This window comes from Myxine glutinosa, chromosome 2, assembly GCF_964187855.1.
Source record: "Myxine glutinosa chromosome 2, kmMyxGlut1.1, whole genome shotgun sequence".
Classification (NCBI taxonomy): domain Eukaryota; kingdom Metazoa; phylum Chordata; class Myxini; order Myxiniformes; family Myxinidae; genus Myxine; species Myxine glutinosa.
The window spans coordinates 234,540,957-234,559,438 of record NC_136262.1 but is presented as its reverse complement, the minus strand read 5'-3'; the positions used below and the strand labels follow the sequence as shown (position 1 = coordinate 234,559,438).

Sequence of the window (18,482 nt, the reverse complement as noted above, 5' to 3'; positions counted from 1 at the left end):
ACACCGTCTACAGTTTTCCGCCATCTACACCGACTTCATTTAAGCCAGGTACACTGATTTCAGGACGTCCCTGCCAGTCGGACCTACGTACCTGGTCCAGTCGACGAGAAGTCCAGACTATATAGCCTACAGCAGGTAAGTCCTGCATTCTATCCCAATCTATCCATTCAATAAAATTAATTTTAATTTTAATTCTAAGCCCAAGATCAAACAACCTAGCCTAGCTAGGCCTCGGCCTACAGATGCTTGCGAGGGCTGCGTACTCGATCGACTGACTATTGTCGACGAAGCTCTCACTCCACGCAATGCGTATTCATAATCATATTATATCTCAACCAAGCTTCTGCCGTATCATTTCGCAGGTAAACAATGCACCGCTTCCATTGATGGGGAGAGCTGTGAAATTTCCATCCCCGGCAAATATACAGGATGAAGTTGCAGATTTTTACGATATTGCTAATTTCCCAGACTTGGCCTTGGAACTCTGTCGTTTTTCTGTCGCCAAACCACAGAAAATGAACATAAACGGCAATGAAATGTGACATCGAGCCTTGGAAACCACTTGAGACAATCTTCATAACTTTATGTGGGGCACTCAGCTCAGCAGGGTACTTAAAGAGTGTTTATGAATTTCAAGATAACAACTCCACTCAGCAAAGTGGGGTACTTAGCAGTTAAGTAGTCTTAAATTAAGAAGTTATATGAATACCGGCCCAGGACTGTATGGACTGTATGCACATACTGGACTGCATGGATAGAATTACACTCTCGTTCTGCGAGGCTGCGTCATCGCGTTTTTTTCATGACGTCGCACGTCACACGTTTCATGACTCCTCCCTTTCAGCTCGAATGTATCTTGCAGATTTCTCAAATTTCATCAGGAGGTGAGGTAACGGGTCTGTACTCGTGACCATAGATATATTACGAGATGCCGCATGGCCTATCAGCGCTTGTTGTCGCGATACGTTGGAAGCGCCGCCATCTTGCGGAGGTACAACCAGCATGTGTGATCATTGGATCCAAGGCAAAAAAATGGACTCCTAGACCGTAGCTCGGTTAATAATGAACGGATCTGTACAATTAATACCTCATTTTAATGCTGAGGAAAATTTCTATTTAATAAGAGCAAAGTTTTTCATCGGAGTAAAGTTGGGGGTACTGTAAAAAGCAGACCGGCCAGAATATTAAGCGGACCATCCAGAATCGCAGACCACCCACACAGCAGGAGCAGACCAGACACTGAATAAACATTCTCTGTGACTCACAGGAAATTAATTAAGATTAGATGTACATAATCATATAACATGATGTTAAATATGGACTAACCAAATAATACTTTTTAAAAAGGCTATCAATTAAGCTCAATCAATTAATCCCTACCTCAGGCCAACTTAACTCAGGCTTATCAACGCCAGGGGGGTTGACTCAGCCTGCCATCCTTCCGAGGTCGGAGGTCGGCTAATTGAGTACCAGTTCACTGGTAATTCCCTGTTTGTCGTTAAAGGCAGCAAAAAGGGTTGGCGTCAGGAAGGGCATCCGGCCGTAAAACATTGCTTCAAAAAGGGGACCGAAAAACAACAACAACCACGTTTCCCGAAAAAGGCCAACCCCCGCTTTGCGGGGTAAAATGGCCTCTAAAGGTGGTTTTTATAATTAATCCCTACCTCAAACAATTGTTGTGTTTAAATGCATGTACATGTATAACACACATAATCCTGTCATCTAAGAAACTCGGCTTGTGCTTGGATGGGAGATGTGTGCATGGAAGGCTGAGTGTTGTTCGCTTGGCGCGGCAGAGACAGACACACACCTGTGTCAAGAGACAGACACAGACTGGCACGGATCGACAGACACATACACAGACTCGCACGGCAGACACAGACACGGACCGGCGCAACAGAGACAGAAGACACAGACAGACCGGCTTGGCAGACAGACACCCACAGGCACGGCAGAGACAGTGTATGTATGCCTGTGTTTGTGTGTGTGTATGTATGTGTGTGTATGTGTGTGTGTGTGTGTTCATGTGTGTGTTTATGTGTGTGTCTGTGTGTGTGTATGCATGTGTGTTTGTATATGTGTGTTTATGTGTGTGTTCATGTGTGTGTGCATGCGTGTGTGTGTGTGCATGCATGTCTGTGTTCGTTTATGTGTGTGTATATGTGTGTGCCTGTGTGTATGTGTGTGTGTGTATATGGCTGTGTTTGTGCGTGTGTGTATGTGTGTGTGTATATGGCTGTGTTTATGCGTGTGTGTGTGTGTTTATGTGTGTGTGTGTTTATGTGTCTGTGTTTTTGTGGGGTAAAATGAGCGTATCTTTCATTAAAACAGCTGTTCACTACCATCTCTTATCTTCCCCCATCCAAAACCTTGATCTTTTCTACCCCCGTTAATACATCCCAAATCCACCTCTTTGAATCTCCGACTTCATTCCGGAAATTCCTAGCAATGTCCATTTGTTATATTCTGTGTACCACTCCCCCCCACCCTCTCTCCAACAACCTCCAGCCCTCTCCCTTCCATAGATCTCCCGATGTCCCTGCTCTCTACTGTTGTGTTTGTGTGTTTCCCTCTCTCTGCCCCTCTTGTCTCCCGCTCCCTTCATTTTATGTTTTATGTGTCTGTTTGTCTTTTTTTGTGTTTAATGCGTTGGCTCTTACACGAGCCTCGACTTTGCATACAAAAAAAAGAAATAACAAATCTTCATATGATCACCTATCATACGCCACGCGCAGGATCTCAACCTCAATCTTGATAATCCGTGTAAATCATCCAGTTGTTTCACGTTAGACGAGTCCGTCAACGTGTTTAACTTTTAAATTAAACACAATCAGTAATGGTGGTTTCCCGCTCATCAACACGATTACCTGAGTCCATCTTTAACCTTCTTTCTGAAGGCCTCAGTGAGCTCTTTTGATCGAGGCATGGTGACTCCGCACACTTCAACAACAAAGAGCAAACCAAACTAAATGTCTGAGGTTTAAATAAGACAGGTCCAAGATCCAAGATCCTCTCTGACGATATTCTAACCATTTGCACCTGAGCTGGTGCACCTTATTCTAATTTTAGGTATTTGAAGTAGTGATAAATGTAGGGGTGTACTTACTTTTTCCACATGCGAAATTTGCATTTCTGTTTATTTAAATTATACAATGGACTACAATATGTAAATGTTTCATGATATTTGTTATATTATATCACCTTTATCTATCAATATTGTTGAAATGAAGATCAAATAGCTGTATGTTGAAATATGTTGAAAAAGTCAAAACTTTACATGGGGTGTACTTACTTTTTCACGTGACTGTATATATATTGTTGCGGATCTCAAATGTCGGCTCTCCCCTTACCAAGAGGGGGTTAAACCCTTGTCTGTTATCTGGCCGACGCGATCCTGGGGTTATAACGTCCTTCCCAGGCAGTGTTAGGGTTTTAGGACTGGGGATTCGCTATTACCTAAGTAATAACGCTGACCGAGAACGAGGGAATAACTCCCGCTCGAACCACGGATTTGATGGTATACGCCGAGCGGTTAGCGACCCGCGATCTGAGCTATTACCAATGCGACAAGACCCAATTATAGCGGTTGCGATCGTGCCACGTTTACCCAATAGAAGAAAAGACTAATGCGATCGGATGAGAGGAAAACCAGGAAGAACAAGTAATTTATTTACAATTTGTACAAGAAGGAGAAGAGGAAACGAAAGAAATATACAAGATAGGAAGAGGAAGAAGCAGAACACAGGGCAGCCTTAAACAGTCTTCCGTTCTTAAACAGTTCTTAAATAGAACAGTTAAACAGTTCTTAAGGTTCAGTTCTTGGCCCCCTCCTCTTCATCCTTTACCTGTCCCCGCTCGGTCACTTAATCCGCCGTCATGGTCTCCAATTCCACTGCTTCGCCGATGACATCCAGCTTTTCATCTCCACCAAGTCCGTCTCCACCGACACCCACTCTATCCTGACAAACTGCATCACTGAAATAAAATCCTGGCTTCAAATCAACTTCCTCAAGCTTAACTGTGATAAATCTGAAATAATCATCATTGGCCCAAAAACGCTCACAAAATCCACCCATAACTTTGCCCTCAACATCGACGGTATCCCAGTATCCACCTCCCCTCACATCCGGAATCTTGGCGTCATCTTTGACCAAACCCTTTCCTTCGACAAATACACTAAACAGATCACAAAGTCAGCCTTCTTTCACCTGAAAAACATTGCCCGTCTCCGCTCATCCCTCTCCTCCACGGCTGCAGAAACCCTCATCCACGCCTTCATCACCTCCCGTCTGGACTACTGCAATAGCCTCCTCTATGGTTCACCCTAAAAAATCACCAATAAACTCCAATACATTCAGAACTCCGCTGCCCGTCTACTCACCCATTCCCGGACCTGTGACCACATCACCCCCGTCCTTTACAAGCTTCACTGGCTCCCCATCCCCCAGAGAATCCAGTACAAAATCCTCCTCTTGACATACAAAGCCCTCCATAACCTGGCCCCATCCTACCTGGCTGACCTCCTCTCCAGATACACTCCCACCCGCAACCTCCGCTCTGCTGGTACCAACCTCCTGACCCCCTCCATCCGGACCAAATTCAGATCCTGGGGGGACAGGGCCTTCTCCATCGCTGCTCCCACCCTCTGGAACTCACTACCTCACACCATCAGAGACTCCTCCTCACTCACCACATTCAAAACATCACTAAAGACCCACCTGTTCAACACTGCATTCAACATTCAACCCACAGCATTTAACCCCTGACTATCTCTTCTCCTTCTCCCTCCTTTTGCTTTAAATATTTCCCTATTGATTCTTGTCTTTTTGCAATTGTTGTTTTCATGTATTGTTATGCATTATGTTTGCCACTCTGTCAAAGCGCCTTTGGGCTTCTGGAAAAGCGCTATACAAAATAAATGAATTATTATTATTATTATTATTACTAGGGCATGCCCGTACTATATATATATCTAAAATTATATCCCCCCCCCTATTTACATGAAATGGTTTGGTCCAAAGCGAACGGCTTGCGAGTGGTGACAATCCCCCCCCCTCTATTTACATGCAATGGTTCGGTCCAAAGCGAACGGCTTCCGGAGTTTGGTAAAGAAATCGCCATCGCGTACACAAACGCGCAGGAAAGCGAATGAATCGCAAATTCGTTTTTATTAGTTGTAAAACATAATGCCCAATTATTCAATTAGCGCCAACGTATTTTGGCTGTTTGCAATTTAATCGCAAGGCAAAGTAGAAAGAGAAGAGGGAAAAAAAGAAAAGCCTTGCCTTGCTGCAAACAGCTGCTGCAAACAACAACAACAGGGAAGGCTGCACTGTCCGGAAGTTGGCATATCGCAGTTACGATTATTTTAGTGTTAATGGCCAATTATTCAATTAGCGCCAACGTATTTTGGCTGTTTGCAATTTAATCGCAAGGAAAAGTAGAAAGAGAAGAGGGAAAAAAAGAAAAGCCTTGCATTAACGCATTAACGCTTGCATTGCATTAACGGTTCGGCACACGTGATAGCTCGCTGCTCTCTGATTGGTTGAAGCGTTTTTTGGACATAGCTCGGTAGGTACTTGTCCGATTAATTTCAAACCTTGAAAAGGCACATCCTCGGGTCCCCAGCAATATACCTGGCAAGTTTCAAGTATATCGGACCCGTGGTTGTCGAGAAACAGCGGTCACAGACAAACACACAGACACACAGACACACAGACACACAGACACACAGACAGACACACAGAGATTACTGGAATTATAGATAGATTATATATACTAGGGCATGCCCGTACTATATATATATCTAAAATTATATCCCCCCCCCTATTTACATGAAATGGTTTGGTCCAAAGCGAACGGCTTGCGAGTGGTGGCAATCCCCCCCCTCTATTTACATGCAATGGTTCGGTCCAAAGCGAACGGCTTCCGGAGTTTGGTAAAGAAATCGCCATCGCGTACACAAACGCGCAGGAAAGCGAATGAATCGCAAATTCGTTTTTATTAGTTGTAAAACATAATGCCCAATTATTCAATTAGCGCCAACGTATTTTGGCTGTTTGCAATTTAATCGCAAGGCAAAGTAGAAAGAGAAGAGGGAAAAAAAGAAAAGCCTTGCCTTGCTGCAAACAGCTGCTGCAAACAACAACAACATGGAAGGCTGCACTGTCCGGAAGTTGGCATATCGCAGTTACGATTATTTTAGTGTTAATGGCCAATTATTCAATTAGCGCCAACGTATTTTGGCTGTTTGCAATTTAATCGCAAGGAAAAGTAGAAAGAGAAGAGGGAAAAAAAGAAAAGCCTTGCATTAACGCATTAACGCTTGCATTGCATTAACGGTTCGGCACACGTGATAGCTCGCTGCTCTCTGATTGGTTGAAGCGTTTTTTGGACATAGCTCGGTAGGTACTTGTCCGATTAATTACAAACCTTGAAAAGGCACATCCTCGGGTCCCCAGCAATATACCTGGCAAGTTTCAAGTATATCGGACCCGTGGTTGTCGAGAAACAGCGGTCACAGACAAACACACAGACACACAGACACACAGACACACAGACACACAGACATACACACAGAGATTGCTGGAATTATAGATAGATATATATATATATATATATATATATATATATATATATATATATATATATATATATATATATATATATATATATTGTCGCGATCCCGGCTGTTAAATGCTTCCAGCACGGAATACGGACGTGAATGTCCGGGCTTCAAGTAGTCCACGGAGTGGACAAAGAGAACTCAAGAAACACAATTGTGTTTTAATCGGCCTCTAGGGGTAAGGCACGATGATTTATTGGCTCGATCACAAAAACCATGAATGGTAACAGAATGGAATACACTGCACCAAGCCTGCGGGAACTGTCGTCACCAGAAGCTCCAAACAGGACGCAGGTAATATCACTCACAGTTCCAATCTACGATCTCCGGGACTCGGATGGTAACAGAATGGAATACACCGCACAAGGCCTGCAGGAACGGTCGGCCAGAAGCTCCAACACGACGCAGGCAATATATGACTCACAGTTCCAATCTACGATCTCCAGGAATCACTCGTTCTCCTCCGGAGTTACTCACTCGTACAATACAGAACTATAAACGATCAGCACAACTCGGCTGTCGTGAGGCTTAAGGAAAATCCCTCGTTCTATTTTCCTGCGTGAGGCCTCGAGCCGCGTCCGTTGCATCAGATGGCGGCCGCGCTCTTTGACCCTCCACCAATCGCGTGCCGAATCGCCACCCAATCGCGTGAGGCTCAAAGGAGGTCACGTCACGTGGTGGGCGGGGCACTAATTTGGGTGAGAACAAGGTGGTTTCACCGGTGGTTTCTCACAATATATATATATTGTTGTGGATTTGTAATTGTTGTAAAGATCACCCTTTGTAAATGTCATGATCGTTGTAAATACCTCCATAATTGTAAAGGTCAAAGGTCGTCCCCTTAATTAATTCATCGCATACACCTAGCCAATCTTAAGCCCTTCTAAGTAGTTATCTCTTTATTCTATGTGAGTTTAAGGCTCTGTTGGCCATTAATTGACACTCCATTGCACCGAATCAAATAAGAATAGCTCCCCTTCAATAATTACATTTCCCAGCCCAAACTCCCTCTCTGGGTAAAGCAGCTTCACAAGCGTGGGGTGCGTGCCCTCTCATTTTGCTGCAAATAGTGAATACGTGCTCCGTGCTCTGTGCGAACAGGAGGGGCGGGGCTGTTCAGCCCCATGCCCAAATAAGGGAACAAGCCCGTAGCTCGCCACGAGGGGCGCGCCGTTCGGCGCCATGTCCAAATAAGGAGGCAAGCCCGTGGCATTGCCATATAAGGTCACAGAGCACGGGGGGAGGGCGGTACCGAAACCGACGAGGGCGTGTCACACCCTCGCTTGAGGATGAGATATGCGTGCGAAGATCGCGCAAGAGAGAGATGAGTGAGGGAGCCCCACGAGCAGTTCTGCAGAGGGAGTTCTGAAGTGAGAGTTCTGTGAAGGGAGTTGCTTGAAGGTTCAAGAGAGGTAAACAAAGTAGGTACAAGGCCGGTGAGAAGGCACGAATGAGAGGCGTGATCTAGCAAGACTGAGAGAGAGAGACGTGAGGGGGTGCCTGTATTGCGGCAATAGGCCGACACCCTCTCGGCCCTATCGCCGGTCGGTGAGATGCGAGGCTGTGTTTGCCGGGTTTTCGCCTCGACCCCAAAGCGTGGATCGGAGCGTGCGCTTGGAGCCGGACCTCGACGCCTACCATCTGCCTGGACCCTCCTCTGCCATCCCAAACCATCCCTGCCTTTCCATCCTTTTGTGTACGTGAGTTTGTTCTGTGTGTCTTGTCCCTGGGTATTAATTAAGCTTGTATAAGTTAATATTTGCACTGTGTCACCTGCTTTTTCCATTTTCCCTGTATATAACCTTGACTGCTCCTTTTGCTTAGTGTGTGGAAATAATAAATCCTGTTACTCTTCTGTACGTCTTCTTCTTCTTCCTCTTTACATTCGGTCGCTTTAGAGGTTTCCAAATTGAATACCTGTGGCGCGATTTCGGCCAACGTCCAGGAATCGGGTTAGTCGGGGTAACTGTTCGGCTGCGGTGCCTTCCGCTCGGCAAAACAACATCTTATCCGCGGTCCGTAACAATATATATATACTCGTGGGGTCACCCGTGGGAATCCCACGGGCATGGACGTCTGTGACATTTCGACATATTGAGTTAGATGCTGCACCTGTTTCACAACAACACACACACACACACACACCTCGTTTTTTCATTTCTGTATCTCACAATTCGGTCTCTCTCTTATTCACACACCCACACAAACACACACACACACACACACACACCCACACACGTACACCGACACACATATACACATACACACACACACGCAAACGCACATACACATATACACACACACACACACACATGCACGCACACGTACACACACATGTACACCGACACATGCATATACACATACACACATATACACATACACATATGGATACACACACATGCACACACATACACATATACACACACAGACACATACACATACACACACACAGACACACATGCATACACATACACACATATACATACATATACACACACACACACATGTACACCCACACACATGCACACACATATATATATACACATACAGACACACATATATACACATACACACATATATACACACACATACACATGTGTACACACACATGTACACCGACACACATGCACACACATACACATATGCACATACACATATACACACACATATATATACACATACACACATGTACACCCACACACACACATACATACACACACACAAACACACACACACATATACACACACACACACACACACATATACACATACAGACACACACACACACACAGACATATATATACACATACACATATATGCACACACACACACACACACACATATATGCACGCGCGCGCGCACACACACACACACAAGATCGAACGCTTCAACGGGAGTATATGGAGGGCCGTCGTGCTCAACCTCCGGACCCTCGGCCGGGGCCTCGATAAATGGGCTTGGTCGCTACCTGTGGCGCTGAATTCGATTAGGGCTCTCCTATGTACGGCCGCCAACCAGACTCCCCATGAGAGACTTTTCCACCACCCGAGGAGCTCGGGGTGTATCCGGTCATTACCCAGTTGGCTCGCTGAGCCCGGGCCGGCCTATCTCAAACGGGCGGTCCGCACGAGCAAGTACGACCCCTTAGTGGACAAAGTGCAGGTACTCCAGGCTAATCCCGAGCATGCATGTGTGATGACGGCAGATGGGCGTGAGTCCACTGTCTCCGTACGCCATCTTGCCCCATGCGGGGTCCTTATAAGGAATCGGACGAGCCAATCTATGAGACTATGGACTCTTCCGACACTTCCGTCACTGAACGTCTGCCGGCCCTCCCTTCGCCACAGCCACCCTTGCCTGAAGGCTTGGCGGTACCCCCTTCGTCACCTGACTCCGGCAGCTACTCCAACGCCGGGGTCTCTGGGTTATGTGATGCCGTACCCGGGGAATTTCGGACACGTGCTGGCAGGGAAATTCGCCATCCGGACCGGTACGGTTGGGCCGACTGATACCATGATTCCGCACCCTGTTAATGCTGACGCCTCGCTCGCTTCTAGCCGCACGGCAGTGTAATTCTAACGGTGGGGAGAATGAAGTGAAATCGTATTAATGCTGAACCCAGGTGATGCTCGCTGCTCGCTGACACCGCTAGGGGGGCGCGGCTATAAGACCCGATGCAACCGTTGCTCTGGGCGACTTCTCCTGTGACATGTTACATTGACTAGTAGACTCGCTAACGGTACGTACCGCATAGAATATTACGCTTGCTTTCATTGAACTATATTATGGATTGACCTATGTGATGCCAAACCTTATTTCTATTGCATCCCTGTATTTGCAGAATGATGTCAAAGGTCTTAATGGAATTAAACCAACATATGGACTAAAGTTGTGGTCTTGAATGATTTCCACAACATCATGCGAGCACGATGAGGCCGTGCATTTTCATCTTGGAAGACAAAGTTTCCTCGAAAGGCTGCACGAGCAAATGGAAGCAATGTTTCTTGCACTTGAACGGTTCAGGTTTACATTCAGAACAACCAGGTCAGTTTTGCCCCCTGCATGAAAAGCAGCCAAAACGGTCACCCCACCACCTCCAGCTTGAACTCTTGGCACTATACAATCTTTGTTGTAGGCTTCATGCACTTGTCTGCGCACTCGGACGCGGCCATCTTGACGATAGACCAGAAATCTAGACTCGTCACTGAAGATCACGTGATTCCAGTGTCCTGGCTGCCATTGATGGTGCTCTCTGGCCCACTGCAATCGGCACTGGCGGTGTTGTCTGGTCAGGCGTGTCTTTCTCAGGGGGCGCCTGGCATGATAGCCTGCTTGAACCAGTCGTTGGTTGACTAGCCTTCTGGATACAGGCACATTTGTCAGTTGCTGCCACTCAGCCCTAAGCCGATTAGCTGACTTGGTACGGCCATTGCGGACTAACCGGTGCAGCTGGCGATCATCCCTCCTTGTGGTTCTGCGGGGACATCCTGGCCTCGGTATTGGAGTAGGGACACCCCTCTGAGCATTTCGTTTCAGGATCATTGACACCTGACCTTGAGTGATGCCATACTGCCGAGCAATAGCACGCTGTTTCATGCCGTAATTTCGTAAAGCCACCACTCCATGACAAACAGCATTGTGTAGTTGACGGACCATCTCCAGAGGAAGCGGCAGTAACTTTTGGAGACGTGCAGCAGTTGTTTTCCACTAATACAGAACGCAACAACCCTTGTATACCCGACTGTGAAGCCAATCATCAAATGCACCTGTCCATACATTTTGCCACGCCACCTGTGATATAATCCTGTTGTTGACTTCTTGCTGCGACAGACAATCAGTGACATGGTTCTTTTAACAAATAAATCACCAAAGTGTAAAAGAAACTCACCAGATTGATATACTGAGTTAAGAAAGTAAACCCAAGTCAAGAAAAAAAAAAAAAATTCCATATTAAATGCCAAGTCTGTATGTATGTAATATATATATATATAGATATATATATATATATATATATATATATATAATTATAAAATTGAAATCTTGCGTGTTTGTATGTAACATTCGATCGGTCCGGGGGCGTGGCTTACCCCTTTGAGAGAGTAGTAATATCCACCATTTTATTAACTCGCATAGCTTTGAGGCCTGTTTTGTTGGCCCGTGGTGTCTTGCTCTCTCTCTCAGTTTTATTTCAAATCAAATTCGATATATCATTTCATTTTTCACAGTCGCTAACATAGTTTTAGACTCGGTTGAAAAAAAACGGGAAGAAAATCCGATGAAAGTTTCCGTTTATAGAACGAAATGAATTCTGAAAGGCTTGTATCTTCAAGGCCATTGAGTCTGTTTCACGCCTTTATCTTCAATGTAAGTCGCCATCTGATTTCATTTTTATCGATGGTTTTAGACTCGGTAAAAGAAATAATTGAGAACATTCACGCACACACGGGAAATTGCAGAGATATATTTTAAAAATCGCGCCACGTTGATATACGAAAATACACCGCCTAAAATAACAGGCATACAGTATATATCTTCGTCATTTCATTCAACATTATTACCCGGAAGCAAAATATGTTTCAGGAAATTACCGAGAGATATTTTTTCGATTTTTTTTATTATTTATATGCGCATACACTTTAAATAGGTTTATTTGAAATCTTTAATTTTCACAATGTAATTTATTTGTCATTTGATGATCGGCAAAACGATAGCACAAACACAATACTATTTGCAGGAAGAATGTCGTATCAACCCTCCGACGGCGCTACGGACGCGGACAACGAATCACACCTCACGTCTATGGACGCGAATAGCAACATCCGCACGAATCAGTCATCAATCATTTTCATTGACGCGCCTGGAGGCACAGGGAAGACGTTTCTTATTAACCTGATTCTCTCCAAAGTGAGAGCGAGTGGAGAAGTTTCCCCCTGCGGTGGCCTCATCTGGCATAGCTGCTACCCTCATGCCTGGTGGAAGAACAGCGCACTCAAGGTTCCAAATCCCTCTGACACCGAGGGAAGATGGCGTATGCAACATCGATAAAAATTCCACTATCGCAGACCTCTTTCGAAGTACAAAACTCATCGTGTGGGATGAGTGTCCTCTGATCAGGAGAGAGAGTTTCGAGGCTGTGGATCGCACGTTGCGTGATGTATGTGACAAAGACGAGCCTTTTGGAGGGATCTTGACGATATGCTGTGGTGATTTCCGTCAACGTGATCGGAGATAAGGGCCGAAATCACGTGTCACAGGTAAGTGATTTAGAATGCTGGAGAGGTGAGCCTTATGGCTTGCTGGCCCAAATAATCTCCCTGATGATGTCCAGCGTTCGCTTTAGTTCTATTCTCATATCTATTCAAACTGACATTGACCCAACGGGTCATGGGTCGTCTAGGGGTAGCATCATCATCATCATTGGCTGAGGGGCGACATCATTGGCTGAGGCGTAGCATCATTGGCTGAGGGGTAGCATCATTGGCTGAGGGGTAGCATCATTGGCTGAGGGGTAGCATCATTGGCTGAGGGGTAGCATCATTGGCTGAGGGGTAGCATCATTGGCTGAGGTGTAGCATCATTGGCTGAGGTGTAGCATCATTGGCTGAGGGGTAGCATCATTGGCTGAGGGGCGACATCATTGGCTGAGGGGCGGCATCATTGGCTGAGGGGCGGCATCATTGGCTGAGGGGCGGCATCATTGGCTGAGGGGCGGCATCATTGGCTGAGGGGCGGCATCATTGGCTGAGGGGCGGCATCATTGGCTGAGGGGCGGCATCATTGGCTGAGGGGCGACATCATTGGCTGAGGGGCGGCATCATTGGCTGAGGGGCGGCATCATTGGATGCGGGGTGGCATCATTGGATGCGGGGCGGCATCATTGGCTGAGGGGCGACATCATTGGCTGAGGGGCGACATCATTGGCTGAGGGGCGACATCATTGGCTGAGGGGCGGCATCATTGGCTGAGGGGCGGCATCATTGGCTGAGGGGCGGCATCATTGGCTGAGGGGCGGCATCATTGGCTGAGGGGCGGCATCATTGGCTGAGGGGCGGCATCATTGGCTGAGGGGCGGCATCATTGGCTGAGGGGCGGCATCATTGGCTGAGGGGCGGCATCATTGGCTGAGGGGCGGCATCATTGGCTGAGGGGCGGCATCATTGGCTGAGGGGCGGCATCATTGGCTGAGGGGCGGCATCATTGGCTGAGGGGCGGCATCATTGGCTGAGGGGCGGCATCATTGGCTGAGGGGCGGCATCATTGGCTGAGGGGCGGCATCATTGGCTGAGGGGCGGCATCATTGGCTGAGGGGCGGCATCATTGGCTGAGGGGCGGCATCATTGGCTGAGGGGCGGCATCATTGGCTGAGGGGCGGCATCATTGGCTGAGGGGCGGCATCATTGGCTGAGGGGCGGCACCATTGGCTGAGGGGCGGCATCATTGGCTGAGGGGCGGCATCATTGGCTGAGGGGCGGCATCATTGGCTGAGGGGCGACATCATTGGCTGAGGGGCGACATCGTTGGCTGAGGGGCGACATCGTTGGCTGAGGGGCGGCATCATTGGCTGACGGGCGGCATCATTGGCTGACGGGCGACATCATTGGCTGAGGGGCGACATCATTGGCTGAGGGGCGGCATCATTGGCTGAGGGGCGACATCATTGGCTGAGGGGCGACATCATTGGCTGAGGGGCGACATCATTGGCTGAGGGGCGACATCATTGGCTGAGGGGCGACATCATTGGCTGAGGGGCAACATCATTGGCTGAGGGGCGACATCATTGGCTGAGGGGCGACATCATTGGCTGAGGGGCGACATCATTGGCTGAGGGCGGCATCATTGGCTGAGGGGCGGCATCATTGGCTGAGGGGCGGCATCATTGGCTGAGGGGCGGCATCATTGGCTGAGGGGCGGCATCATTGGCTGAGGGGCGACATCATTGGCTGAGGGGCGACATCATTGGCTGAGGGGCGGCATCATTGGCTGAGGGGCGACATCATTGGCTGAGGGGCGGCATCATTGGATGCGGGGCGGCATCATTGGATGCGGGGTTTCATCATTGGATGCGGGGTGGCATCATTGGCTGAGGGGCGACATCATTGGCTGAGGGGCGACATCATTGGCTGAGGGGCGACATCATTGGCTGAGGGGCGACATCATTGGCTGAGGGGCGACATCATTGGCTGAGGGGCGACATCATTGGCTGAGGGGCGACATCATTGGCTGAGGGGCGACATCATTGGCTGAGGGGCGACATCATTGGCTGAGGGGCGACATCATTGGCTGAGGGGCGACATCATTGGCTGAGGGGCGGCATCATTGGCTGAGGGGCGGCATCATTGGCTGAGGGGCGACATCATTGGCTGAGGGGCGGCATCATTGGCTGAGGGGCGGCATCATTGGCTGAGGGGCGGCATCATTGGCTGAGGGGCGACATCATTGGCTGAGGGGCGACATCATTGGCTGAGGGGTGACATCATTGGCTGAGGGGTGACATCATTGGCTGAGGGGCGACATCATTGGCTGAGGGGCGGCATCATTGGCTGAGGGGCGACATCATTGGCTGAGGGGCGGCATCATTGGATGCGGGGTGGCATCATTGGATGCGGGGTGGCATCATTGGATGCGGGGTGGCATCATTGGCTGAGGGGCGACATCATTGGCTGAGGGGCGACATCATTGGCTGAGGGGCGACATCATTGGCTGAGGGGCGACAACATTGGCTGAGGGGCGACATCATTGGCTGAGGGGCGACATCATTGGCTGAGGGGCGACATCATTGGCTGAGGGGCGACATCATTGGCTGAGGGGCGACATCATTGGCTGAGGGGCGACATCATTGGCTGAGGGGCGACATCATTGGCTGAGGGGCGACATCATTGGCTGAGGGGCGGCATCATTGGCTGAGGGGCGGCATCATTGGCTGAGGGGCGGCATCATTGGCTGAGGGGCGGCATCATTGGCTGAGGGGCGGCATCATTGGATGCGGGGTGGCATCATTGGATGCGGGGTGGCATCATTGGATGCGGGGTGGCATCATTGGCTGAGGGGCGACATCATTGGCTGAGGGGCGACATCATTGGCTGAGGGGCGACATCATTGGCTGAGGGGCGACAACATTGGCTGAGGGGCGACATCATTGGCTGAGGGGCGACATCATTGGCTGAGGGGCGACATCATTGGCTGAGGGGCGACATCATTGGCTGAGGGGCGACATCATTGGCTGAGGGGCGACATCATTGGCTGAGGGGCGACATCATTGGCTGAGGGGCGGCATCATTGGCTGAGGGGCGGCATCATTGGCTGAGGGGCGGCATCATTGGCTGAGGGGCGGCATCATTGGCTGAGGGGCGGCATCATTGGCTGAGGGGCGGCATCATTGGCTGAGGGGCGACATCATTGGCTGAGGGGCGACATCATTGGCTGAGGGGCGACATCATTGGCTGAGGGGCGACATCATTGGCTGAGGGGCGACATCATTGGCTGAGGGGCGACATCATTGGCTGAGGGGCGACATCATTGGCTGAGGGGCGGCATCATTGGCTGAGGGGCGGCATCATTGGCTGAGGGGCGGCATCATTGGCTGAGGGGCGGCATCATTGGCTGAGGGGCGGCATCATTGGCTGAGGGGCGGCATCATTGGCTGAGGGGCGGCATCATTGGCTGAGGGGCGGCATCATTGGCTGAGGGGCGGCATCATTGGCTGAGGGGCGACATCATTGGCTGAGGGGCGGCATCATTGGCTGAGGGGCGGCACCATTGGCTGAGGGGCGGCACCATTGGCTGAGGGGCGGCATCATTGGCTGAGGGGCGACATCATTGGCTGAGGGGCGACATCATTGGCTGAGGGGCGACATCATTGGCTGAGGGGCGACATCATTGGCTGAGGGGCGACATCATTGGCTGAGGGGCTCCATCATTGGCTGAGGGGCGGCATCATTGGCTGACGGGCGACATCATTGGCTGAGGGGCGACATCATTGGCTGAGGGGCGACATCATTGGCTGAGGGGCGACATCATTGGCTGAGGGGCGACATCATTGGCTGAGGGGCGACATCATTGGCTGAGGGGCGACATCATTGGCTGAGGGGCGACATCATTGGCTGAGGGGCGACATCATTGGCTGAGGGGCGACATCATTGGCTGAGGGGCGACATAATTGGCTGAGGGGCGACATCATTGGCTGAGGGGCGACATCATTGGCTGAGGGGCGACATCATTGGCTGAGGGGCGACATCATTGGCTGAGGGGCGACATCATTGGCTGAGGGGCGACATCATTGGCTGAGGGTCGACATCATTGGCTGAGGGGTGACATCATTGGCTGAGGGGCGACATCATTGGCTGAGGAGTGGCATCATTGGCTGAGGGGTGGCATCATTGGTTGCGGGGTGGCATCATTGGATGCGGGGTGGCATCATTGGATGCGGGGTGGCATCATTGGATGCGGGGTGGCATCATTGGCTGAGGGGCGACATCATTGGCTGAGGGGCGACATCATTGGCTGAGGGGCGACATCATTGGCTGAGGGGCGACATCATTGGATGCGGGGCGGCATCATTGGATGCGGGGTGGCATCATTGGATGTGGGGTGGCATCATTGGATGCGGGGTGGCATCATTGGATGCGGGGTGGCATCATTGGATGCGGGGTGGCATCATTGGATGCGGGGTGGCATCATTGGCTGAGGGGCGACATCATTGGCTGAGGGGCGACATCATTGGATGCGGGGCGGCATCATTGGATGCGGGGCGGCATCATTGGATGCGGGGCGGCATCATTGGCTGAGGGGCGACATCATTGGCTGAGGGGCGACATCATTGGCTGAGGGGCGACATCATTGGCTGAGGGCGGCATCATTGGCTGAGGGGCGGCATCATTGGCTGAGGGGCGACATCATTGGCTGAGGGGCGGCATCATTGGCTGAGGGGCGACATCATTGGCTGAGGGGCGACATCATTGGCTGAGGGGCGACATCATTGGCTGAGGGGCGACATCATTGGCTGAGGGCGGCATCATTGGCTGAGGGGCGACATCATTGGCTGAGGGGCGACATCATTGGCTGAGGGGCGACATCATTGGCTGAGGGCGGCATCATTGGCTGAGGGGCGGCATCATTGGCTGAGGGGCGACATCATTGGCTGAGGGGCGGCATCATTGGCTGAGGGGCGACATCATTGGCTGAGGGGCGACATCATTGGCTGAGGGGCGACATCATTGGCTGAGGGGCGACATCATTGGCTGAGGGCGGCATCATTGGCTGAGGGGCGACATCATTGGATGCGGGGTGGCATCATTGGATGCGGGGTGGCATCATTGGATGCGGGGTGGCATCATTGGCTGAGGGGCGACATCATTGGCTGAGGGGCGACATCATTGGATGCGGGGCGGCATCATTGGATGCGGGGCGGCATCATTGGATGCGGGGCGGCATCATTGGCTGAGGGGCGACATCATTGGCTGAGGGGCGACATCATTGGCTGAGGGGCGACATCATTGGCTGAGGGCGGCATCATTGGCTGAGGGGCGGCATCATTGGCTGAGGGGCGACATCATTGGCTGAGGGGCGGCATCATTGGCTGAGGGGCGACATCATTGGCTGAGGGGCGACATCATTGGCTGAGGGGCGACATCATTGGCTGAGGGGCGACATCATTGGCTGAGGGCGGCATCATTGGCTGAGGGGCGGCATCATTGGCTGAGGGGCGGCATCATTGGCTGAGGGGCGGCATCATTGGCTGAGGGGCGGCATCATTGGCTGAGGGGCGACATCATTGGCTGAGGGGCGACATCATTGGCTGAGGGGCGGCATCATTGGCTGAGGGGCGACATCATTGGCTGAGGGGCGGCATCATTGGATG

At 50.2% G+C, this 18,482-nt stretch overlaps 1 protein-coding gene across 2 annotated transcripts in view; it reads left to right on the top strand.

Annotated features, from left to right (window-relative positions):
• LOC144890723 (uncharacterized) overlaps positions 1 to 18,482 on the top strand; it is a 122,499-nt gene continuing 104,017 nt past the window's right edge. Inside the window, exon 1 of one of the 2 annotated variants that reach the window (XM_078772366.1) lies at positions 1 to 135. The gene's annotated coding sequence lies outside the window, so the exon portion shown is untranslated. Of the gene's footprint in view, positions 136 to 9,364; positions 10,670 to 18,482 lie in introns of those variants that run through there. The other variant, XM_078772367.1, reaches the window with a different exon arrangement.